We start from the raw sequence: 19,692 nt of genomic DNA on the forward strand, positions 1-19,692 counted from the left end.
ATAATGAAGACGATGTTAGTCATTTCAATCATGAATAACTGACACATACATTAAAAGCAAACTTGATAAAAAGAATACAAACCTACCAGAACTAAACGACTAAGAGTACATCATTTTGATTCTTGGAAGAGACACTTCTGCTTAATCATTCACAACTCACACTGAAGCACGTGTTAGTCCCCAACAAAAGTGTTTTGTACTTGTGTGGAGTGTTTTCTAAGCTAGGATGCTTTCTACCATTTTATTGTAAAACAACAACAAAAAATCTCTGCAAGGGAAGCATGTCACCTTGACATTCTGAGGAGCGATGCGGTGGCCATTGAAGCTTGTGACCTTCTGGCCTCCAAACCCAATCGTTCCAAAGTGATGTAGTGCCTGCCTTGATTGGACCTCTGACCCCAGCCACCACCATGAGTCATATATCAGTCAAAATAACAGCGCCTAGGAAGCACAGATTTTTCCCAAGGCTCAAGCGTTCGATACCCACGAAAAAAAATCAAAGGAGAATGCTAAGACAATCTCGCCGCTTTATGACTAAAGTGACTTATACGTTACATCCGTGCATTACAAATTACAAGCCGATATTCCGCTTCAGTGTAGAGTGATTGCAGAGCTGAGAATGTCACCTGTGTCATCCTGCAGAGGAAGCTGACGGTGCTTAATAATTCAGCTCCCAATGTGGAGTCTTTGCATGGAGGCGTCTTGTTAAACATTCATGCTCTCAGCTGTGCCTTCGCCCCCTGGAGGACATTTGACCACCGACGCAATAACTCAAAAGTAAAAGGTTTCTCACAGACATTAATATCAATTTGATATCTCTGCTGTTGGCCTGGAACAGGTTCATGTTGCCTCACATTTTCATACACAATGCATGCATTACTTATTGAGTTATGTTCTCAAGAAGCAGTTTAAAAAGTAGGATCCTTGTGTTGAATAAGGATTTCAACATGAAATCCCCATTAATACTTAAACAAGTTGATCTTAGTATTTACAATGTGTAGACAAATGAATCAATAGCAATGTATAAATCATTCAAATCCCCTCAAAGGGGTATCTTTTTAGTTTGAACTTTTTTAGTCTGTCGTCATTCATCAAAGTGGAACGAGGGACACGACTATGATTGCAACTTTAAACTATATTATTAATTAATTATTTAATTACCATTTTACTTGCTGTTTTCTGAAAAAAAAAATATGGTTTAGGAATGAAATGACTCTTCAGTTGTAGCTGTGTCTAGCATAAATTAGTTGCTAGCTAGCAGCGTTCGAGTGCTGTTGATGTAATGGACGCAAATGACTCTGCAAACTTTGATGCCGTTGCCACTGATCACATTTGGACGAACCATGCTGCCTCATATACCGCCAGATACATCTTATAGACCAAAATTCATAGTTAGAGATTTGGAGGAGGAGGAAAAGGAGAATGACAAGGAGGAAGAAAGAAATGTTCTCCTAAAAAATGATATTCATCAAAGTGGCAATGTGTCATTTTGCTCTCTTTGTTCATAATTAGTTTTCACCCATCATTTCTTAATATTTATCCTAATACTCAAAATTTAAGTTGAATATTCTGTATGATACCTCAATTAAAAAAAAAAAATCTTAATAGCTGCAGCCCTAATATGGTTTACCAGCTGCATCTGTATCTGTTTTTGGTTTTGCTGATTGTATTAAACTAAGCTTAGAGTAGCTTGATAAAACTATTTGTTGAGACAACATGCTCGCATTTAAAATATGTCTTAAAAAGAACTCAACAAAGATGTCTAAAAATCAAAATCCATGTGCCAATGTAAGATCAGACAGCAGCAAAGAATAACAAGGTGTGACAGTGCTTGCTCCATTAATGCAATCCACGCTCAGCATTTCAATAGTTCTAGCTGCAGGCCTGCTTTTTTTTTTTTTTTAGCAGGTACTGCTTAAAAAAACATCTGCACTGTGCGAGGTAAGCGTGATGAAAAATAGACAACTTTTATTCAACAAAAACAGCAGCAGCAAAGCAGATGCTGCCCGCTTGGAATAAATTCTATTGATTCCGAGGTGGTGAGTCGATGGTTTGTCGTGTTGTGCTGAAGCGCAAACAGAAAAAAATAAAAGTCATAATTCTTTCATCGTGTGCTCTTTGGACGGCTAAAGAGTTTTTAAAAGGTATTGTTGAACTCTTTCTCCTTTACAGGAGCACAGAGCGCACACATCAATCACACTGGCCGTGTGAACAACACAAATTAGTTCTTTTTGCGCGCTAGTGATTTATAAGAATGACAGCTGGAAAATGCAAGATTACATTTATTTCCCTCCACTTTCATATTTCATTGAGAACAACATCATTCTAGAAGGTCAGTGTGGTGCTACGAGATTGTTGTTTCAAAGTACAAAAATTAAAGTTAAACAAAGCAGTTAATGAGATCTGGATTCGTGTACTGTATGTAAAAGGCTACAACTAACAACTATAATCGATTAAGAGATGACTAAGCAATAAATTTGATTTTTATAAGACATTTTAATTTCCATGCCTAAATGGTATTTATTTATTTATTCATAATTTGGCAGTGCAAAATAAATAAGTAAATAAATATGGTTTTCTTGCTGTTTGAAACATGTCTGAGGCAGCTGCCTCCAAAAGTTTCATTTTATTTATTTACAATGATAGTCTCTTTTCATAGGCTAAAAAAATATTGTCAAAATATTGATCATTGTCAAATAAAAGTGTATGTATGCAAATGATGAACATTCATCTGCTCTCATAGATGAGATTTGAGTCCTCTATTTTATTTTAAGAATATTAAATTCTAAGCGTTTGGACAATTTTAGGTCTCAAAACAATTATTTTACTATCCAAAATAATGATTGATTAATTCAATCAATAAATGGTTGACTAACCATTGCACCAAAAAGTATTCATCGGTTACCCTAGAGTGTTAATTTTTCCAATCCTTTGATATTTACATCAAAAGGATTTTTCGTCAAAAAGGAAAGCATTGAAAGAAAATACTAGGAAACTGAAATTCACCCAAATATTGACAACATCTCAAAGTTCAACATGGCACAACCATGTTGGATATAATAACACCATGAGAATGATATGAAAGAAAGTGGCCCAAAAAAAATGATCAAAACACTTTGATCAAAACACACGGATTATGTCTAGATTTTCGTCTTATATTTTAATTTGGAGTTCAAGAGCTACACCTTCTTTTTTAGCAATTGACCAGTGAGAATTTTCTTTCTGCTTTGCCCAAAAATTTCAAATTCAAATATTCAAGCAAATATCATAGAAAAGAAAATACTTTTCAATGAGCCCTAACATAAAAATGTGGTGATTTAAAAACAAATCGCAAGCCATTTATAAGGGTAAATCGAATCATTAATAACCCTAGTGTTTGCCTATTTGTTGAATAATGTATAAAGTTTTTATTCTAAAAATGTTCTGAAATGCCAACTAACAAATTAGGCTCACTATTTGTTAGGTGGGAGGTCACTCATTCAGGTTTTTAGAGGGTGTCCCTCTTGCAGTGTGTTTGCATTCAGTCAAATTGAAATTCAAGACATTCGCTGATGGGAAACTTTGAAAGAGTTTTATAATAGAGTCATAATTATCATTAGACTGTATAATGAACTACAGTGCAATGCTCACTTTGATTTCCATCCATTTGAGCAAACTTTATTGGGGTGGGGGGGGGGGGGGGCATTAAAGCGGAATAGTCAATGTCACTCCTGATTTGGACATGCCTGACCTAATCTACAAATTAAGAATTTGATACATGTGAGTAATACTGAAGAGTTTTGAAGTTGGAACCATATGTGACATTGTCAAACAATTTTTTAAAGCTATGTTCATCACGTTTGCTGGTTTTATGTTTTTTTTGTTCCTTGTTTTTTTATTGCTGCTGGCGTGTTTGGACTCGCAGGCGGCATCGTGCAGCAGTAAAAATTTCATATGGATTTTCTGTGGCCGGTGTCCATTTTCATCAATCTGTTTATGCGACTTGACGAGAAGAAAGCGCACAGAAGAAACTGGAGACGGCTACATTAGTTTTATTTAGCCCACACACGCTCGCCATGGTAACAGTCCAATGGTTTCCTTGTTTTTTTTTTGATACTTCCAAATGCAGGCGGGTGGAGGTCAGCGAGCAGACGTGCAAACATATGAGACGTCACGCCAAGGAGCGAGCGAGACGACCGATCCATCACGTGGATGACAAGCAGGATTGTCTTTTAAGCTTTCCCGTTGTAGCACACATAAATTAGCCTGGGCCAAAGTGGCATCAGTCAATGATCGCTGGAGGTGGTGATTAGCGGCGGAGCACAAGCATTTTGGAGGGGAGGGGGAGATAATCCCCATCAGCCCAGACAAGACACCCACCTTCACCTCCTCAAGGTGACAGTCTTGACTTTTTGCGAAAAGGTTGAACTTAAACTTTTGAGTCATGCTCTCAGGAATCTTAATATTAAGCCTTTTGGACATGTGCCTGGCTCATGGTCAGTCAACGTTTTAACCAAATATAGTGCTCAAGATATCGTATTCATTGGACATGTTGGTGCTTAATTCAAACTTTAATTGATTAGCCATGGGTCCCAAGATTGCTAGTGATGTTAAACGGAGAAGTAAGATTATCATTACTATGAATCTTAATACTAGGAATCTTATACTAAGCCTTTTGAACATGTATTTGGCTCATGGTCAGTCAATGTTCAAACCAAATACAGTGCTCACGATATCATATTCATTGTACATTTTAGTGCTTAATTCAATGTACATTTTAGTGCTTACTTCATTGTACATTTTAGTGCTTAATTCAAACTTTAATTGATTAGGCATGGGTCCCAAAATTGCTAGTGATGTTAAACGGAGAAGTAAGATTATTATTACTATGGAAACCTAGCTGGAGATAATCAAGAAATAAGAAGAAAACACGTGCTTCGTTACCCTCGCTTGGGAGTATAACCCTAACTAGCTCAAGTCACGTCTCTCCAAAGGTAAATAAAATTTAGTTTTTCCTTTATAAATTGTTTAATCATGATGTTATTTAATCATATGCATATATATTATATATAAGTACAGTAGTTACTAGTTATTACTAATTTTTAATATGTATAGAAAATTTGGATGTTTTTACCTGGGCTTTTGCACGTATTAGCAAATTACCATAGGTTTCTATTGCCCGCCATACGACAATTTCACTTTAATTAATGTTGTATGGTAGGGTTCCACAGTAAACTCTAAATGAGGGGCAGCACGGTGGAAGAATGGTGAGCATGTAAGCCTCACAGTTCAGAGGTCATGTGTTTGATTCTAGTTCCAGCTTTCCTGTCTGGAGTTTGCATGTTCTCCCTGTGCCTGCCTGGGTTTTCTCAGTTTTCTCTCTACATCCCCGCAGAACATGCACAGCAGATACAGTTTATTAGGCACTCCAATTTTTTGAAAGTTGCAGTTCATTTCTGTGTGCCCTGTGATTGGCTGGCAACCACTTCAGGGTGTACCTTGCCTGCTACCTAAAGACAGCTGGGTTAGGCTCCAGCACTCCTTAGTGAGGATAAGAAAATGGATGGATGGACTCTAGAACACCTCAATGAGCCCCATAGACGTTTATCAATGAAGACTTTAACCTTTCAATGCTGAAAATCCTCAAATCATTTCATGCATTGAAACCTTCATTGAGTAAGGATACTTACTCAAGGATGCTGTTATATCAGTTGTACCATGAACTAATCAGTTGCACCAGGAACTAATTATAACAAATTTTATCGTTAATCTGGTGACCGGTGGTTTGGTTATGACGTTAGCTAATGCTAAATGCTATCTTTGATGATGTTCAACAGCACTTTAAAAGAGCACAGTAAAATTTGTATCCCCTGCATCTCGTGGCGATGTGCTGTTCTGATTTAAGTTTTTCAAATAAATAATGAAATGTTTCCATGTTACCCCCACCGATGCGTTTACTGATAAATCATTGCCACTTGGGGCATTGAATTTGTATTTCTATTGACGTTTGAGGTGTCCCGCTGTGTGACTGGTCAATGAACGCATCTCCAGTTAACTGTGTGAGGAAGAACAGCACTCGCTTTCTTTTGCCTTTCCAAATGGCTTTTGATTGTTGACTGCGAGCATTTTTTTCTTTTGAAAATCTTTGTTGAAAAACAAATGACACAACATAACTCGATCGCCCACATAGGGACAGGGAGCGAAACCTGCTCTGGTCTGACTTCATTTCCCATGATTTTTTTTACATGGAAGCAGGAATTAGTTCTCGTTCTAGTATAACATAAACAGGAAGTTTAAATTCCTTTTAAATGAACGTAGCCTATCAATCGGTAAACTGCAAACAATTAGCTTGTTGGATTAAGAAAGAAATTAAACAGCACCTCAGGGTGCGAAAACTAAAATTGGGACAAAACAATGGGGCTGGTGAAATTAGTTGAGATGACGAAAGACTCAAAATACGCGCTTAAATAAAAAATCCGTTCATCAAAATTAAAAGTCAATAAGGATAGAGAATTATAAATCTGAAATTGCAAATTCAGTACAAAGTTTTTTGTTTTTTTTAAGAAATGCAAAAGTCAGACAAGTGTAACCATAATTAATGCTATTAAACAAAAATACAATTACCATTAAATATAGCCATGACTAATAAGACAACAATTGTCTTATTAGTCGAGATGCGGATTTATTTTGTGTGTGCAGACATTTATTATTTTCTGGCCATCTTCTCTGTTCGATTATCAAACTTGGATGTTTTTCAAGCTTGTTGAGGAAAGCGAGGGAGAAGTAGCATTACACATTTGTTCGGTGTCATGTTTGACATTTGGTGGATGTGGGCAGTGTAAATTTCACGCCTCCGCTCCGTTCTTAGTTTTGCTTTATAGTATTGGATGTTCAACGGAAGCTTTCCATATACCATATGCTGATCCTTTCCTTTGTTTCATTCAAGCTCTGAAGTATGAGAACAGTTAGGCTCCACAGCAGATGCTGCAATAATGCCTTCAACAGCTCACTTTCATTTCCGCACATGTTCTTCACTTGATCCCCCTCGCCGCAACACAACGCATCCAAGCACTGTTTATCTTCCATATCTGTCTTTCGGTGGTGACTGACGCAAGGCGCGGTAACCTATCTAGCGAATTCTTAGGTAAGCTCGACATGATAGTGGGCTGCATGACGTCCTCGCCTGCAAAAGTACCCTTTCCGTTTTGAGGGCACCCAACAAAATCCTGGGGAAGGGAACCTCGACTTCCCAGCTAACTTTAAGGGATTAATGTAATGATACAGAGGGGCTTGCATATACATACATACATACAATCATAGAGATGGGCAAATAATTTGAATTATTTTAAAAATCAGTCGACAGCAAGGACAAAATATTATTTTGTGTTAGCTGGGTATGAAAACTAATATAGTTATCAAATTAATTATAGATAAAACATTAACTTTTCACTGCTAAAAATGGCAAAATTAAGGGACAATCCCTTTAAGCAAGTTATGCACAATCTCTGAATGTTAAGTTCACAATTGAAACCTGTTTTAAATCATTAGTCATGATTTTTGTCTGAACATTTTCCAAATGATTCTCTTTAATTAAATTAAAACTTTGAATGAATTGTTGTGTTTATTTGTTCCATTGAAATCAGAATTAAAAAAAAATTGAGATTGTATATTTTGGCCGTATCGTCCAGCCCTAATGTCTACTATTGATTCCGAGGTTACGTACTTCAGTCTCTACTAGCCGAGGGTGGCCAGTGGGGTGGGCCGTCTCCCGTTGGTGCCCCTGAAGTGATATAAAGATACGTTATTATGAAAAATGCTTTTACTGAGCATAAAGACATGCACATGTATATGTCAGTGTCGTATCCCTAGCAACATGTGAGTAATGGGTTCAAGTGTGACACACTCGAGCCCGCACTCCACAAACCAGAAATAAACAAGCTGCTTTCCGTTAACAGTTCGATATGTGAACACGGGTGTCTTCTCTTGTCTACATGAAGTTCAAGGCGACATCGGTTCACGAAGGCGAGCGATGGTACCGCATAAAGGCTTTCGGTGTTTTTACGCTCATTCGATGAGACAACTGTGGGCACCTTCAGCCCGTGTTTTCTTTCCCGTTTCCAAGTCGACGCCATTCATCATCCTCCATTAGCGTTGTTTTAATTGGACTCTACAACTACCGTCACTTTGAGGTATACAGATGTAGCCGGTGCAGGTACTTTCCTGTCAGGCTATCTGAATTGCATATGTGGGCTACACTGATCCCAAGAAGCCTGTTCAATTCTTTGGGACACGCAGTAATGAATCGGCCAGGCAGTTTTAACTGGAGACGTTGCTAAAACGCTCCAGGGCTCGGCGTGCTATCAACGCACACCTCTCCCCGCTAATATTCCGGGCACATTAGAGATTCCTCTTCTTTTGCTATCTTTTCAAAGTTTCACAAGACCTACTTTCATAACAGCGCTTGTCTTATTTTATGAGAGCGCGCCATTTTTCCGACAAGAAATGCAGATATTCTTCAGCTGGCGAGCAAAGCCAGAAGGCATCTAATGAGCCTTTGAGAGTCTCCTGCTAAACTTAGCATAAAATACCCTGCATGGGAATATGGAGATCCAGCTTCAATTTGTCCGGAACGAAGCTTTCGAGTGTCGGTGTAATAGACACAGCAGCTAGCGCCCGTCTCATTTGTTCAATTTGCTTTTATTAATAAATAAAGGATTACCTCGTTTGCTCAACGGAAGATTGGATTTGAAAAGGGCTTGGCGTTGTCCCTCAAGCCGTCCATATTTTCTCATATAGCTCTGCTCTGTCAAACGTTGCCAATATCCCTTCCCTTGCTCATTAGTGAAGCTGGTGAAGTTGAACAGCGGACATCAAGTACAACACTTACTGTCAATGCACCGGATGTATCAAGCACGCCTATGTAAATGCAAGGTGTATGAGTTAAGATAAGATAATGCTATCGTAAAGTCGTAATTACGGTGATACGTTTCCTTTGTGGATTTGAATATATGTAAAACATGTGAAGATAAAAAAAAAACATAAACCCTGAAAGAACGGATCAAATAAATTGGGAAAAATGATTTTTTATCATTATTATTATTATTTTTATTTCATTTGCAAGTCACAAATACAAGTATTGGCCAGGTCACAATAAACTAGAGCAGTAAGAAGATTTATTTTACCTGCCCCATATCAGAAATTGGTTCCAAAGAACAGAATTAAAACAAAACATCAACGACAAAAGCAACAACATTAAACCACAAAAACAAAAAAATAAAACAAATATTACAAATGGCCACTCAGGCAGTGGCATAATGTAATGTTCACAAGTTATAATTCGGTTAGTTCAGTTGATGCTAAACAACAACGAAACTGTTGTGTGCCCGAGTACGAAGAGAAGTATGTGGTGCGTGTATGTTGAAGCAGCGTGTAAAACCAAATAAAATGAATTAAAACATAATATAATGCTGCATTGTGAACTCTGCCTCCCCGTCTTACTCTTTTTTTTTTTTTTTTTTTTTTCCCCCTCTTGGCGACAGGCTTCAGTTAGGTGTTCATGCAACAGCCGCTACCCTGAAGGCAACTTCAGCTCTTAACTTCAGCGACACAGGCTAAGCCTGGCACTTTAAGAAGTTAAATTTGGATGGCGGTGGGTGGGGCTCAGGGCTGCGGAGACTCGGGGGAAGTTAGAGGCTGCTTGTAACTTTCTAACTCATAATATGTTGTGTGTTTCAAAAGAAAAAAACATTTTTGCCCAAAAATAGACATGCTTTTTCAGCCTCTATACAATAATCAGGGGATCATTGGGCATGGAGAAGAAAGGTAGGCAAGGTTTTCATTAAACGCATTTCATAAACTTAATTCATGACGTAAAATATCCGTCAGAGGGCAAATCCGACTTATCGCATGGGTTTTCTGGTCCCGATTAACAGTGAAAAACACTGGGAACACTGAAATCTCAATATCTTAATATTCACCTGTGCTGGCATTATATATAATATTCAAAGGAAGGCAGTGTCTCGGAATGGAGGGCTGATTGGACGTCTGTGTATTTATTAGGGAATATGCTTATAAACTCTTGCTGCAATAAAAAGAACTTTAATGTCAGCCGGAAAACAATGTATTTGGTGTAACCATTTGTTTTATAGCGTTTGTACAGCAGACAGAATTCTGTGGAGCCTCACTGCATTGTATATTCAGCGTTTCCAGTAAATAACAAGCAAAGTGACTTAGCTTTGAGAAGAACATGATTTAAGTGCATGCATACGCCAGTGCCATATCCTGTCTCCCAAAGTTTGAAACGTCAATTTTTATGTTTTCAAGCCTCATAAACAAGAAGTTGCCTCCTCTTGCGCAGACAACAGTCTTGCTGCAAGTGATCTAACCATAATGAGGCGTCAGCCGCACAGACACAACGCAGGATGTTCACTTTGATAGTAAAAAATGTACAGCCGTTTCAAGTTACTCCACTATTGATGCGCGGGGGAGCCTGCGCGGGCACTGAGGCCACAGTCGATGCTACAAGTGAAGTAAGCGTCTGCACCCACTCGCAGCACGAGCCCGAGGCGTCCACTTGGGTGACAAGGATGGCAACAGATGATCTCAACGGCAAAGGTTAAGAGGCTAACATGCGGCCTTTGGGTTTCAATGGTGTTTGGCCACAAAAATATGCTGTTTAAAAATGGTGATTTGTGGGCTTATTCCTGCACAACCACATCCTAGCATTATACAGTATTTATTCCCAAATTGTTTCCACGAATTTGGAAAGATACAAATGACAGAAGTACTACTACTAATAATTATAATACGACTACTATTACTACTGCTACTAGTTTACTACTACTGAATACTATGAGTAATACTTCTACTAATAGGCCTACTACTACTACTATTAATACTAATCATGCTACTACAGTATTAATACTAGAGCTACTACCAATACTACTAATATTGATACTACTACTACAATTAATATTAATACCATTAACATTACTACTACTACTCCTACTAATACTGCTATTGCTAATACTAATATTACTAAATAATTACTACTAATGCATAATATTACTACTACCACTAAAACTACTGATATGACTACAAATCCTACTAATATGGCTATTGCTACTCCTAATGCTGATGATAGTTTCTACTAATACTAATATTACTACTACTACTACTTTTACTATTCCTACTACTACCACTACTACAACTAATATGACTAATGGTGCTACAAATATTACTACTTATACCACTGATAATAATACTACTGCTGCTAAAAACTCTGTTTGAAGTTCTTTTTGGTGTTCCGTATGGATATATGCTAATGAGCGCTCACTTTGATGGGGCCACTAATGTCAGTGACTGGGGTTGACAAAGGTGTGCAAGGCTGCATCCGGCGGCCTCATTAAAGCCCTGTCCAATTATAGAAAAGTAATTGATCATCTGCTTGTGTGTGATCATGCACGTCTGCATACACCAACACACACGTAACACAAACATACGTACTTTCTTTGCATGTGGGAGATCCAGTTAATGCATCAGAGTTTTAACATGGTGACTGTGAAACACCAACATTTAGTATTAAATTGAATAAATAATTTCATAAAAGTCCAATTGTGTTGAGAAGAACACAACTACAAATTTGTCCTTGATTATTTATTGTCAATTGTTTCCTGTCCAGGTGTTTCGTGTTGTCTCATTAGTTCCGAGTGTATTTAGTTTCCAGTCTCTGTTGCTGTCAAAGTGTCATATCAATTATTGGTAGTATAAATATCAAGGAATAAATATATGTAAATATGTAAATCCATATTTGAACTAGAAATGTTTTGACTGTCTCAAAAATCTGATGCTGAGGAAAAAAAAATCATTGAATATTATTGAATTAAATTAATCTAGGACAATAACCATTAGCAGCAATATCTTAAACATGTTAACCTGAAGAAAAAGGGTATAGATATATAAAATTTTGTGCTAACTCTCTTAATCACATTAATGAAGCAATTGTTGGCCACAATGCACATTGATAAGAGCTGTCGGCCTTTGTATTGTATTACTGTTAAATATTTTTCCATGGGGTCTCCTGAGGGGCTTGCTGACAGCAAACTTAAAAACGTTCTTTAGAACTCCCACACAGACTTTGACCTGGTGCTGGGGATGCTGCAATTGCACTTCACATGGCAAAAGCAAAGCCTTTTTTCCGTGAGGTCATATGTGCCGCCGCCCAATTAAAGCAGGCAGGCATTAATTGAGACGAACTGCAGTAAAGCTATGATAAAATATGTATGTTTGTTAAACATTCAAATTTTAAAATAGAATGGAATAGAATGAATGCAGTCAGAAGGAGATCAGCGCCTAACGAAGATCGGCATAAAAATAATTGATGAATCACGCCCTCTAGTGGTGGCGGATGGATGGGAAAGAATAGCAAAATTTGCCTAGTGGTGGGTAAAGTGTGGGCAAAATATTATGACAGACCAGAAAAAAAGTAAATTTTGCCCTCTAATGCTGACGGAGGGATGGCCAAAAATACACTGTTGGACCGATGATTACAGTTTTGCGGAAATGGGGGCGGGGCTCTGATGAATGACGAATGTCGGACCAGCAAAATAGTTGCCCATCTCTAAGTTTAACTATGAAAAATATTGTAATTGTGTTTTTTTTCTTCATGTGTCCCTGTCAGACATTTAATGAAATGTTGTTGTGACCTAAACTCTCCAGCTAACTGACTCAAGTAACCCAATAAGTACAGCGCTATCTTGACACGAACCATGCTGGAGAGCACCGCTGTTTTCGTCAAGGTGCGTTAACGCCTGCGCCTCTGATGAGCTCACATATTGACAAGTCGAGTCAATCGGCAGCCCAGGGCTCATTTATCTCTCAATTAGAGCTCCGCCTTCGCGTGGCTTCGGTCTGCCGGCTTTTTTGTTCGGCAACCGACATGGCTCCTCCGGTGGCCCATTATGAATAGACGCACTGCCTTCGTGTGGGCTCATTATTAAATAAGTACGGGGATGGAGGAGGCAGACAAACCTTTTTAAGTCTTGTCAGCGTAGACGCCATGGCCATTAGAGGCTGAGCATTAACAATGGCAAGACAGCAACAGTGCGCATGAGAAAGAGACTGAGTGGGAATGGATGGACGGATGGATAGAATTGATTATGGTAGTATTGTCACTTTGTTATTAGTTTGTATAGCATTACATACGGTTGCCACAGTTGCATTTGTCATCAAACAAAGAAAAAAAATGATGAAAGCTAAAAATAACACCGGAACAACAATGGGCTTCTTGACAATATCATCAATATTGAGCATGAATCCTCCCTTCATTAATGCCATTCATGACAATAATTAAAGCTGGGGATGATAATTAATTTAGTTTTAAGCACGCGCGGGAGCCCGCCACTAATGGACGCCACCGGTGAAGCCGCTCGCTCACGTTTTGCGTCGGTGAGTCATTAAGTCGCCTTGGAGGAGGGAAGTCGCCAAATCTGATCCATCATGGCAATAATGAGACAACGATGAACTCATCAATTTCATGCCGCCCAGCGCCATGCGGCTTCTTTTTTTTTTTTTTCATAACAGCCGCCGTCTGCTCCTCTGCGACGCCATCTTCAACGACTCCGCCTCCCCACACTGCTCCAAACCCTCCCTTAGGTGTTCCTTTTATGACTCCTTCAAGGTGAAACTTTATCTGCGCAACAACTTTCTATCAGCCAATTTTCTTGTTTGTTTTGCCCTTACACCGACCCCCCTTCGCAAGACACAAAAGCCAACAAATTGTCCTCATGCTCTCTAACAAAGGCAAACGGTGCATATGCACACAATCATTTTTTTGTGTACTCATTCCATCTCCAAAACGCTAATATAATATCCAAACCCATGTACTTTTTTTTACAGTATTTTTATTTAAGTTATTTAGGTAAATGCGTGACCAAAACCAATTGGCACAAAGTAGGTTCATTTGTTAAAAAAATATTTTGTTGGAAATATTTAGGAGGTCCTCAATTTTAATGTTTCAAGATTACAGATGCCACAGAATGACTCACGTCAACTTTGTTTAAGAGCACTTAAAAAACAGTTAAATAATCTTCTGCAAAATGGTAGTTTTTTTATTTACTTACTACAAATAATCCTTTTTTTTTATTCTTCATGATTTATTCAGTTTATTCAAGTTGTATCCTCTCCATAAACCATTAAAAATAGATCGTTGCCATCTATAGCCATCAGTGACAGTGTTATATGATCAAATTCTATCAGTCCTTTATTATAATTGTGTTGAATCAAAATGAAACATTTACCAATGTCTGCTGTTTTGGGGGAAAACGATCAACATTTGTTGACGTTACGGATTAAACTAGTCACAAAATAAAAATTGCCAGGGCATTTTCTGCACTGTCTTAAAAAACAAAATTCAATTGGGAGGAAATTACCGTATTTTTTGGCAGTAAATAAGCCGCTCCATCAAAAATTGTCAAAAAAAATTGTCACGGGTACGCCGCACCGGACTATAGGCCGCAGGTCATAACATCAGATATTTACGCAGAAAAATGGTATGTGGAAGTTATATACCTTTTTTTGTTAATATGTATCCAAAATGTTTTAATTGCCTGCTTACAGCAACAGTGTCAACATATAAACACATTGCACATAATTCAGAAATACAATCATATATCAAATTACACATCAAAAGCTGTTATCCAAGATGTTATTCATTCTATATGTAATTTTTACCTTTTTAACACTATATTTTTAAACCTCTTTGAATACAGTCATTGATTCACATCGAAGTTGTTTCACAAAATGACCGATAGATACACACACAAAATGACCGATAGATACACACATTTTTCTATTGGTGGACCGCCTCCTGGAGGCAAGCAAAAAAAAAAAACTAACCACACACACACACACACACACACACACACACACACACACACACACACACACAAACAAACAAAAAACTCCACTTAACTGCTCGGGACTATAAGCCACAGGGCTCAAATCATAAGAAAACGTGCAGCTAATAGTCCGAAAAATACAGTAAAATGTTTAATGATTCCTCTATAACATAATTGATAGATTACTCCATGATTGAAGTCATAATTAAAGTTGCTGGTCTACATCAATCAAAGAGCATGTGACACCACTCAAATTGGTTGCAATAACCCAAAAGTTGAACATGAAATCTTCTGCCCCTTTTTTGTCTACTCTCTTGCTTTATTTAAGTCTATTTAGAGAACTATATTATTCATTTCCATATGGCCATACTAAAATGATGTAATAGTGCAAACAATAGAGCCAACACTTCACTTGAATATTATAGTACATTACTGCAGCTACTCAGCAACGCCTCTGACTTCTACTTAATTCTTAATCAGGAACAGAGAAGGAATATCTGAGCCAACATTCAGTCGCCATCACATATTAAGACCACCTTTATGCGCAATTGTTCATCCAGCCGTAAGGAGTTTCGGAGCTATTGTGACCTCATCCAGTTCCTCGGCTTTCCATTTCCTCCATTCGCAGTTCATCATCAAGCTAGCCGATCACTGGCAGCACTTAATGATTCATGAACACAGAAACTAATGGAGTACTTTACACGTTGTAATCGAGTGAGGCCATTATAGCGAAACGAGCTTCTCGCTGGGCCTTTGATTAAGGGAGGAACATGGGGAAGATGATCATGTGACACCTCACATGTGGGGAGAGCTCCGCACTCGTATCGTTTTAGATGGAAATCATACTGGAACGTGTATGTATGGCAGAAAACGATTGTTTTCAAAAGAGCCTGTTAACTTCTTGTTGAGTGCTAAAAGAAAGTTGGCTTAAACCATTTTGCCACACTTCATCAATGGCACCCTTGTTCTCACGCAAACACATTTTTCACACCTGTCAGTACATTCTTTTGTTTTTTTTTTATTATTCATTTTATTTTCTCCCTACCTCCTAGAGAACATTAGCTCTGTCAGATTCATTGTTTCTTATATCAGTGAGTTTATCTTCCTCGCCTTTCTTTCATATCTAATGTATTCCTGCAAAGTGAATTTACAAACACGGTCACCACAGAATTCACACACAAACACACTCCAATTATCTGATATCTGCTTCATAATCAGTTTTGTATTGAGTGAGTCAGTTGGTTTTCATTCATTTTCTTTCATCTATTTTACCAAACACTTAAATATTCATCTCTTCATGTCTTCAGGGCATGATACTGAAATGAAATCGAAAATATATCCCAATTGTTCTGCCTTTCAGAAACTGTATGTTCAAAGTGTCCTGAAAGAAGTGACTTCACAGAAAACTATTTTACACATAACTATCCAATCAGCTGAAGATGCACACATGCATCTGGTATCAAATATTGTTGTCAATATGTCTGACACCAGTTCAGTGTTATAATTTTTGGAGTGGACAGCCGATTTAAAAAAAGTGAGGTTTTTTGTTGTTCTCCATCATGATCAAGTCATGCTAACAATGCAGGCGTTTCTTTGGTAGAAGAGTGTAGTGAACGAAATCAACGTTTTCAAAAATTGCAAACAGATTCAAACATACATACTCCACTTTGAGTAGATGTGTTCGTAAAATTCCCTCTTTGGTTTTTTTGACTGAAAATTTGGGGTGTCAGCAATAGATTACTGTAATTGTGATGCACTTTCACAAAATCAGGCTCATGTCTCTAATTCTACCTTTAATTCTCTTGAAAATTATATATAATACACGGAGGTACTGTAGAGCAAAAATTGACAAACGTACAGCAGTCTGAATGTGAAATCAGGTGAAATCAAGAGTTTTGAGAAATACATTTAAAGTTTTGGCACATTTATCTTTCAATGGTGCGCATCGTCTACTAATCCTTTTTTTTTTATATATATACACTTTGGTTACGAGTTGGCTATTAGGAGATTAAAAGTCAAGACCTTAAGGAGGGTATTTTTGTAGAAAACTCAATAGGACTTCTTTTTTGAAAATGTGTATTTTCGTTAATGACTCAAAACTAATCTTATCTACATAAGCCTTGTTTTGTAAAAATACATCACAATTAAATTTACATTATTTTCTACAATAAATATTGGCGGGCTGCTCAGTTTTAGTCAGGTGTTCTGGAGCGGATTAGTCGCATAAAAAAAAATAAAGTTCCACTGTACATGTGACGTAATTGTGAAATGATCTATAATTAGTTTTTATCCTTCGAAACCAAAACGTTATAAGGTTGAAGTTTCCTGAATCGGCATGGACACTCGGGCCCCCTCCTTGATGTCTGCCTTAGCCCACTAAATTAAAATGCTGCTCCACTTCTTAGTTTTTCAAAGATTAGAGAGCGCACATGTCCTCGTCTGCTGTTTCATCCTCCCCGTTACATGTCGGATAAGAGCTTAACTTCCTGAGGGTTTCCATCTTAGCCGGGATCAATAGCCGAGTGGTCTCCGGCCAAACCGTCGTCAGTGTCGAAACTACGCAAGACGAGAAGTCGACTTTACAAGCCCCCCGCTGGCCACCTTAACTCCATTTCCTAGCCGAGACTTTGCTCCGCTGTTCTGACAGGTCCATTTCATGGTTTAAGTAGGTGACCTGAGGGAGCTGATCCAAATGGCCCAAACAGCCTCCGGTTCATTATCAAGAGGCCTAGAATTTGAGATTATAGGTGATTACGCTCTTCTAAAAAAAAAGAAAAAAAAAAAGATAAATCTGTTTAATCCTCCTCTCTGGTGAGGCTTCAGAGGGCGCCCAGGGACGGCTGGCATCCACGGTGGGCCCAGAAAAGTGTCGGGCATATGAAACGAGGAGGACCGCTGGCCCCGGCTCGGAAGGGGAAGGAGGCCAGTTGGCCGGGGAACAAGAGGAGCCGGTCAGACCGGACTGGTGGAGACGAAGTTTGGCCAAGGATCACAGCCGTCGTCCAAGACCTCGATGGCCTGCCAGCTAGCGCGGGGAGCGCTCACGGGGAAAAAAAAGGAGGGGCTGTAGGAGTTCAAGACTGACCTTTGACTTGGTGCCACTTGACCACCCGCCAAATATTTCCTCACCACCGACAGACTGACCCAGATCACCAACATTTTTCATTCAATCAACATTATGACCAGGGGTGCACATAATTTTTTTGTGGGTAACTTAAAAAACATTCTTCTGCAATGTCCTAGTCAGTGTTGCTTCCACACTAGCACCACACCATTGCCGCGGTTCGTTGGGGACCCGATTTAATTAGTCCAAGGAAGTCAGAATGAAGTTTTTGTCAACTGTAAAGTGACAACGTAAATGATCTCCTTCACACCTCCACGAGAATGATACACAGCCCTGAAAGCCAGTCCAAGCCGCTTCAGTAAACAAACAAATATCCCCAGAATAGGAAGACAAGGGATTGAACGTGCTTAGCTTCATGAAAGGCAAGAAAAAAAACTATTACATAGAGCTTGCGTTGTTTCCGCAGTTAGTGTCGCCACCTAGCAAGAGGGCGATTAGCTGTTGCTTCAAGATTAGCTAGTTCGAAATCCATAAGTTGGGCTACATTACCGTGTTTTTTTTTTATACTTGTCAAATAAAGAACTTTTAGATATATTAGTAGCGCTGGAATTCAGTGGAAATCAGTGGATACTCGAATTGTCATCAAGGTGGATGTGCATGTTTTAGCCAGCTAATGAGCATTATATTAAACTGTAATGTAAAGAGATTGAAAGCCATTAATGCAGTGTATCAACATTTTTGTCATTACTTTGCTTTGCTATCACAAAAAAGTTTACAAAGTTGGACAATAGAATTCCTCCATTATTAGTTTAGTGCTTAGCTAGCCAATACAACAAATGCGATTTGGATTGGATGGATTTGAACGTTTACTTCAAGCGAAAAACTTTTCTATGTGCCAGTGTACTGCGAAGGCTCTTAAAGGTTGAAGTAAATGATGTAAGACTAAAAATGAAAACCTTTCTATAGATTAATGATGCACGTTGACCGAGTTTGGTACGTAACAAATATGATTCCAAAAAGTGATGATGGCTTAGTAGTGCACTTTAATGGAGAAAAGTGCACCCAATTAACTTTTACAATCAAATTTTTATTTAAATCAGTTAAACTATGACATATTTTTTTGGTGCTTAAATGGTTAACTAATTTGAGGAGTCAGTCCAGGCCTTAATTTATAGGTATACAATTATACATATGCACATACAGAATACAGAATGCACCAATACAGTCACACATTTTAGCATACATAGTCACATGGTACATAATTTGTTTGTTTTTTTGTTGTTTTTTTTGTGTGAAAGAACACATTTGAGATGAGGTGAGCTGAAGTAGGTGTGTGACAGACACAAATATTTCTGCCTTTTAAACCCCAAAGAAGAAAGAAGGGGGGGAATCACAGAAGTTGACAACAAAAGCTTAATCCTGCTTTAATACTGATGCTCCACCGAGGGATTTTCATGTCAAAATTTGACATGTTAAGTACCACCTGTTTCCGTTCTAGAAGTATGTCACAATCCAAAGGGAAATATAAGAAATACAAATTTTACTGTTTGTTAATATTTTTCATTCATGTTTATTTCATATTTCATTGTTTTCAAGATGACACTTTTGTGCTTAATCGTTTTTTTTTTTTTTTTTAATTCCTTGAGATTCTGGCCCTAATGGTCCTTTCTAACACGGATGACTTGGTTCATTATCATGACTTTTGTTGCTATGGCTCCCGATTGTATCTACGTTAGAAAGAATGGCTACTTA

This window comes from Hippichthys cyanospilos, chromosome 13, assembly GCF_059441005.1.
Source record: "Hippichthys cyanospilos isolate Australia breed blue-spotted pipefish chromosome 13, RoL_Hcya_1.0, whole genome shotgun sequence".
NCBI lineage: Eukaryota > Metazoa > Chordata > Actinopteri > Syngnathiformes > Syngnathidae > Hippichthys > Hippichthys cyanospilos.